Raw genomic sequence first — 7885 nt, forward strand, 5'->3', positions numbered from 1 at the left:
TCCGATACCAAGTATTTCAGGGCCAGTATCGCCAATACCGATACCTATACTTTTTTAAATGAAAAGCGTCTTATGTACTTTCATATAGGGGAGAGCTGCATGACATGATTTTTTAGCTGAAAGCATCATACATAGACAGTGGCGGCGCCAGAGTATTTTTGTTGGGTAATCTATGGTAGGGCTAACCCATACAGTGGTGGGGCTCAAGTCAGTATTTGCAATGTAATTACATACACGCTATATTGCCCCCCTTGACAGTGAAACGCCACGTGTGAGGTTTAGATTATTTCCCTGTCTCAATCCAAATTGAACTGTATGAAATAAAAAGGCACATTTGTCTAGTAGTAAATAAAAAGGGCGACCTGAGCCAATCCTGCAATTTCCCCACAAGTGAAAGAGTTGACATGCTGAAAACCCAACCCCTGCAGGGGGGTCTGAGGGGATTCTCCCCCAGGAGATTTTTGGAAATATAAACATAAAATACACATTCTGGTACTCTCTTGAGAAGAAAAATAAATAAATCTATTACTACACGACATATTTAAAAAAATGAATGCCATTTTAGTTTTTTGTTACTTTGTTCTGAAAGCTGAACCTGCTGCTCCTCACAGAGAGAAGAGGGAAGAGGCTGTGTGAATACATTGTGGATAAGGGTGGATAGCCCTCATTGTTCTGTGTGTCAAAATGAAAGACAGCCCACACACCTATCAATCATCAAACCATGGGGTCTTATTTCATTAAGTGTTGATTTCTATCAACACGTAATGTTGTATCGATGTATATAGAGATGTACTACAGCAAAAGTATTCTCCGTTGGGATTTCCTGCAACAACACCTGCAACGCCGTTATCTTGATTCTAATTGGCCATGAAGACATTATCAAAGATGTTCTATTGAGAAGACTATCACTACGTGACAAAAGTTTTCAAAACCGTTTCTAGTCTTCGGTATTTCCAGACAAGTGGCTACTGAAATCAATCTTACTAACTGCTGTGTGTGCAATTTACTCCGCGTGAGTTGCACTGTAAAAATATCCACTGTGAATTCACAATAATTACCCTGGCAACTTGTTGCGTGACTTTCACAGTAAGGTTCACAGCAATGTATTGTAATTTCACATCCATGATATTACAATGCATTGTTGTAAAGGTACAACTGTATACTGTAACTTCACAGCTTCAATTACTGTGATATTACAGTATGTTACTGGGGAATTACATAATTTTGTTGTACATTAATTACAACAAGGGCCTGTACTTTTACATTTCTATTGTGAAAGTACTGCAGGAGTAGCCAGTAATTTACTGTGAATTTACAATGTGTACTGTGAAAGTACTGCAGGAGTAGCCAGTAATGTACTGTGAATTTACAATGAGTACTGTGAAAGTACTGCAGGAGTAGCCAGTAATTTACTGTAAATATACAAATCTAAATAATACGATAATATATTGTAAATTTGACTGGGATTGTACCATAATTTAATAAGCTCAATCAACAAAGAAAATGCCCATTTGAACTTTTTATTACTCCATTGAAGTGCAAAGTACATTTTACAGTGTTTTGGAAATGTTGTTACGGCCCCAACCTCTAATCCGCGGTAGTGGCTTGTGCTGAGACCCACAACATGAAAGAATACACACAATAACCGGTACTTGGTAACGAGCATTTATTGATAATCAGCCGTTTGCTCACACAAGCGAAATGGGAAACAAAAACAGGTCTGGAAGACTGGCCAAAAGGAACAAACAGAAGGAGGGAACCCGAGCCAGCCACACCATGGGCCGTAGGACCCAGAATTCCCCCGCCTAACCAAAAATCAAATATAAACCCTATGGGAAACAAAATAAAGCCGCAAAAACTGGACTACCAGGTCCTCCAGGCTAAACATAAACACATCTGCAACAATATGGCAAAGAGGTATTCTAAGGACAGTGTCTCCGGCATTAGGATAGGTGAGACATCCTTCTCCTCCAGCTTCTCTTTATATATACACACGGCTGAGTGGAATTTGGAACACCTGGGCAGAGGCGGGGAGACAGAAAACAAGGAGGGGAGCACTTAACACATGTCTACACAGACATCCACTCAAAGTCAACAATTTTTCTGAAGAATGTGCAGACATGGAGGTTTAAATTGCCATGCCTCTTTTTGGCTTTCTAGCCCGTCTCAGGATTAATGCCCAGGAAGCACCTGAAAACAATAAGCCAAGACAACAATTTCAATTTTACATAGATGTATATGTTGCCTCATTTATTTTAAGGAACATGCAGCGGTGCCCCTTTCAATTTAAGTAAAACCTGCCACCAAAAGAAAGACATTTGTATTTAAGCCAAGCAAAGAGCGATAAAAGCAAGAAATCACTTAATTTGTTGTGTTATCACAGAGGATGGTCTGAATACAGTATTTTACGATGAAATAATACAGTAACATGTTGTGAAATCCTGGTAATCATTGATCCTGTACATTCACAGTAATTAACTGTGCCTGTATTGATTTCACTGTGAAATTCTAAATTACAGTGTTATATTGTGAACATTACAGGTAAAGACTGTAAAGTGGTAAAACAGTAATTTATTGTAAAATATTACAGCTAAATATTGTGAAATCATGGTAATATTTTACAGTGTGGCTATGGGCATAGATATGTCTCATAATTATTTGTGTGAACATACAAATAATTTTGTGTGTAAATATGTGATTTGTAAATGTTAAAACACCATTCACAAATGCATTTAAAAGATTTGAAAACTCACAAAAAAATGTGCAAGTGTAAAACGGATCTGCAAATATGCTAAATATTTTCACAAATAAAAAAAAGATCTGTGAATATCTCTTTAACATTTACAACTTTCAATCAGGCATTTGTGAATCCATTTTGTATTTGTCGACCAAAAATGCGCTTGCGGATCTCAAATCTCTGTTCGTGGATCGTCTTTTTACACACACGGAATTTTGAGACATATTTTCCGCCGGTCTCTTCTAAAATCTACTTCGTGTCACTCGGTTATTTTCGGAAACCACGTGATTGCCGCTGATGACGAAAATGTTCCGCCATGATTTTCAAAGTAAGAGCATGATGGTTTGTTTAATGCTCTGTTTTTATATTATAATGAACAGCGGAACGTTAGATGCATTTTTTATCACCATCATCATCATCATCATCATCACCATCATCATCATCATCATCATCATCATCATCATCATCATCATCATCATCATCATCATGTTATAGTGACACAGTTAGTTTGTGTTAGTTTATTGGTTCAATACAGCATATATCGAGCGCTTTCGTTGATGTTGAAGTACAGGCTATAGCCTACGCCACTTTCGGGTCCCGGGGGAGCAGCTGGCAGCGAAGCAGCCCAGACAAGTTGATAACGCCATATCAACTTGAAAGGATATGGCGTTCCACTAAACTTGAAGAATCTCGTTTAATTTGGCATATTACTCTCAATGAATATAAGAAAGCACTGCGTAAAGCGAGAGCAGCCTACTACTCTTCATTAATAGATGAGAATAAGAATAAGAATAATGCAAGATTTCTTTTCAGCACTGTAGCCAGGCTGACAGAGAGCCACAGCTCCATTGAGCCTTCTATTCCCATAGCACTCAGTAGCAATGATTTTATGTGCTTTTTTAACGGTAAAATTGTTACTCTTAGAAACAAAATTAATGACCTCTTGCCTTTGACCAGTATAGTGTGATCAACAGCTCCCGGAAACGTAAGTTCTAATATTACACTAGATAGTAAACTAGAATGCTTTTCAGCCATAAACCTTGAACAATTACATTCAATGATTCTCTCTTCTAAACCATCAACGTGCATGTTAGACCCAATTCCAACTAAGCTGTTGAAGGAAGTTTTTCCATTAATTAGCACTTCTTTATTAATATTATGAATATGTCTTTATTATCAGGCTATGTTCCACAATCATTCAAAGTAGCAGTGATAAAACCGCTTCTTAAAAAGCACAACCTCGATCCAGAGGTTTTAGGCCAACTATAGACCTATTTCTAATCTTCCGTTCCTCTCAAAGATTCTTGAGAAAGCGGTCGCAAACAGTTGTGTGATTACTTAAAAAACAATGATTTATTTGAAGATTTTCAGTCTGGCTTTAGAACACATCATAGCACAGAGACAGCTCTGGTTAAAGTCACAAATGACATTCTAATAGCCTCAGACAAGGGACTTGTCTCTATTCTTGTTTTGCTCGATCTCAGTGCTGCATTTGATACTATCGACCATGACATCCTATTGCAAAGACTAGAGCACTTAGTTGGCATACAGGGAACTGCTTTAGGCTGGTTTAGGTCCTATCTATCTGAACGCTCTCAGTTTGTACGTGTCAACGATGAATCTTCCACGCAAACCAAAGTTAGCCATGGAGTGCCACAGGGCTCAGTCCTCGGACCTATTTTGTTCACATTATATATGCTTCCATTAGGCAATATTATAAGGAATCATTCTGTAAACTGTCATTGTTATGCGGATGATACTCAACTATATTTATCAATCAAGCCTGATGAAATTAATCATCTAAATAAAATTCAAGACTGCCTTAAGGACTTAAAAACGTGAATGACCTAAACTTTTTGATGTTAAACACGACCAAAACTGAAGTTATTGTACTGGCCCGAAGAATCTACGAACAAATGATCTAAAGATATACTAACTATGGATGGCATTAATTTGGCCTCCAGTGAGACTGTAAGGAATCTTGGTGTTATATTTGATCAGGATTTATCCTTTAACGCCCACATAAAATCAATTTCAAGGACCGCCTACTTCCATCTACGTAACATTGCAAAATCAGGCATAGCTTGCCTTCAAAACGATGCAGAGAAACTAGTCCATGCATTTGTTACTTCTAGACTGGATTATTGTAACTCTTTATTATCAGGGAGTACCAAGAAGTCAGTCAAGTCGCTTCAGCTGATTCAAAATGCTGCAGCTCGTGTACTAACAGAGTTAGGAAAAGGGACCACATTACTCCCTGTTCTCTGGCTGCCTTACACTGGCTCCCTATAGAACACGGATAGAATTTAAAATTCTTCTTCTCGCCTACAAAGCCCTTAATGGGCAGGCGCCATCCTTACCTTAAAGAACTCATTATACCCTACTGTCCTACTAGGGCATTGCGTTCCAAGAATGCAGGGTTGTTGGTTGTTCCTAGAATCTCTAAAAGTACAATGGGAGCCAGAGCCTTTTCTTATCAAGCTCCACATTTGTGGAATCAGCTTCCAGTTTGTGTTCGGGCGGCAGACACCCTATCCGTTTTTAAGAGTGCGCTTAAGACCTTCCTTTTTTGATAAAGCTTATAGTTAGGGCTGATTAGATTCAGCCCCTAGTTTTGCTGATATAGGCTTAGTTTGTCGGGGGACATCTTACTTCTTCCTTCTCTCTGTCTGTACCTGTGTCCTCCTCATGTTCCGATTAACCCAGCTTCCCCAATGTCTTTTCTTTTTGGTGTCTATATACGCCGGGATCCGGAGTCATGGATGATCCTGCGGTCCTGTGTCCTGGATCGCGAGCGCTGGATCTTGAGTCGTGGCTGTGGTCCTGGATCATCGGTGCTGGATGGATATCCTCGTGGATTCATCTTCCTATTATACACACATGCATTTCCAAACATTTGGACTACCTATGTTGCAAATGTATTATCTTTTCAATTTACACATGGCATCTATTGCACGTCTGTCCGTCCTGGGAGAGGGATCCCTCCTCTGTTGCTCTCCCTGAGGTTTCTCCCATTTTTCCCTTTAAACTGGGTTTTCTTCGGAAAGTTTTTCCTTGTATGATGTGAGGGTCTAAGGACAGAGGGGTGTCGTATTGTCATACTGATATTCTGTACACACTGTGAAGACCACTGAGACAAATGTAACATTTGTGATATTGGGCTATATAAATAAACATTGATTGATTGATTGATTGATTGATTGATTGATTGATTGATTGATTGATTGATTGATTGATTGATTGATTGAGATAAAACTCTTTCTTCATTGTTTGTTGTGTATTCAGTCAAGCGGGTCGAAGTTACAAAGCACTTCACATCTTATTAATCGGCCTAATTTTACTTTACCAGTGCAGTAATAAAGTAATCTGTAGAAAAGCACCGTATTTAGGTTAGCCTTCATAGTAAGGCTACACTAAATGTTATAATATTCATCGTGTCCTTTCTACTGTATATGCATATATTCCTGTCTATTGCTTTCATTTGTATTTAATGTTATTGTGTTTATACTTGTTTCCACACATTTCACAATTTGGGATGAATGAAGTATCTATCTATATATGATATAGAAGCGTCTCGCTGCGGGAAACACACTTTGTCAGCGCTGTCATCTGCCGGTGCGTTAAGACCACCTCAGTGTGGGATTTTGGAAACTTGATTTTGAGTGTCTCATGGCAGTTAGGGTATAAGGGACAAACCAGGGGACTTTACTTCCTCTTGATACCGTTGGTTATTTACAAAAAACACCTAAATATAGCCTACTTGTTGTGATTGTGTGTCTTTTCATCTGTAAACTCCCTCAACCGGCCGCTCGCTCTCTTTTCTTGATCGCCCTCTCATGGGTGAATACTTCAATGTCCCGCTTCATTGTAGGATTTCTGCCATGTCTCTACCACTTTAGTTTGACCATCTCTGTTATTAAGTTACGGAATATTAAATAAATAAGTAATTAGATACCTTACCGTTACTGGCTGCGCTCATAATGATAAGAATAAGAATAATGCGTATTGAACTGGTTTCATTAATTAGTCAACACACTCTCACTCCCTAAGCGTCCAATAGCGACGTTTGGTCAGTGTCCGTGGCGTCCAATTGTGACGCTCCTAGGCTCCTTCAGCGTCATAAAGGGACGCAAATAGCTTTCAACTGATTGCAATGTATTCCCATCTGCGTCGGGATTTGACGCTCATGGAAGCACCGCATTCGTTTATGTCGGCTGCCCTTAAAGGTAATGTGAGCGTCCATTCCCAGGAGTAAAGGATGGCAGAAGACACTACACTACCCAGAATCCCCAGCTATCGTTTGGACTACACCATGTGCTCTTGACAAACCCCGTGATAGTCCTCAAGCTCTGTGATTGGAGAGTGTGCTCCGAGGGTTAAGCCGATTCTCGAACAGCACTTGAAATGGGATGGAACCGGCAGACTGTCCAAAACTGGATTTGAACGGGTCCACCACGTCCCCCCTCCCCCAACCCGTCCCCAGAACTACACATGCTGGCTATTCTGTTTCGCAACATGTTCTCTATGGCACGTCTCTACTGGGAGTTGTAGTTTTAAAAGACGTTTTCGTATTTCCCATAATAAGAAGTTGCCAGTATTAAACTGTGTACATCCCTGGAGGTTTAGGGGACAGGAAACACTCACATTTAAAACATATAATTAATAAATGGTGCCCATTATGGGCAGTATTAATATATATACCCACATGCCAGCTAAGGTCAGAAGAGCTTTATTTAACAGCTGGTCTTATGTGTGTGACCCCTGTGATAACATTACATTACATTAATTGATAAGCCTGAAACATGCACAACAAATATGGCAGTAGCCATCGATCAGCTTAAGATAAGATATACTTTATTGATCCCAAGTTGGAACATTTGCGTTACATCAGCATGTGTAACAGTTAAATATGCAGTTGTGTTTATTTGAAAATCATTTAGTATAATCACATAAATTCTGTGTTTTATATTCAACAATTCTGTGTTCTTTATTTATTGATTGTTCAATACCTTACAAGGCCGGAGATGAAATATCTACATACATCTCATAAGAGTATAATACATTATGTATAATATCAGTTCAAATAAGTGCTTCAACATAGTTAACATTGCTGGAGGTATGCACACATATTGATAGATGTCTTGTAAT

The sequence above is a fragment of the Pseudochaenichthys georgianus genome, chromosome 17 (assembly GCF_902827115.2).
Source record: "Pseudochaenichthys georgianus chromosome 17, fPseGeo1.2, whole genome shotgun sequence".
NCBI lineage: Eukaryota > Metazoa > Chordata > Actinopteri > Perciformes > Channichthyidae > Pseudochaenichthys > Pseudochaenichthys georgianus.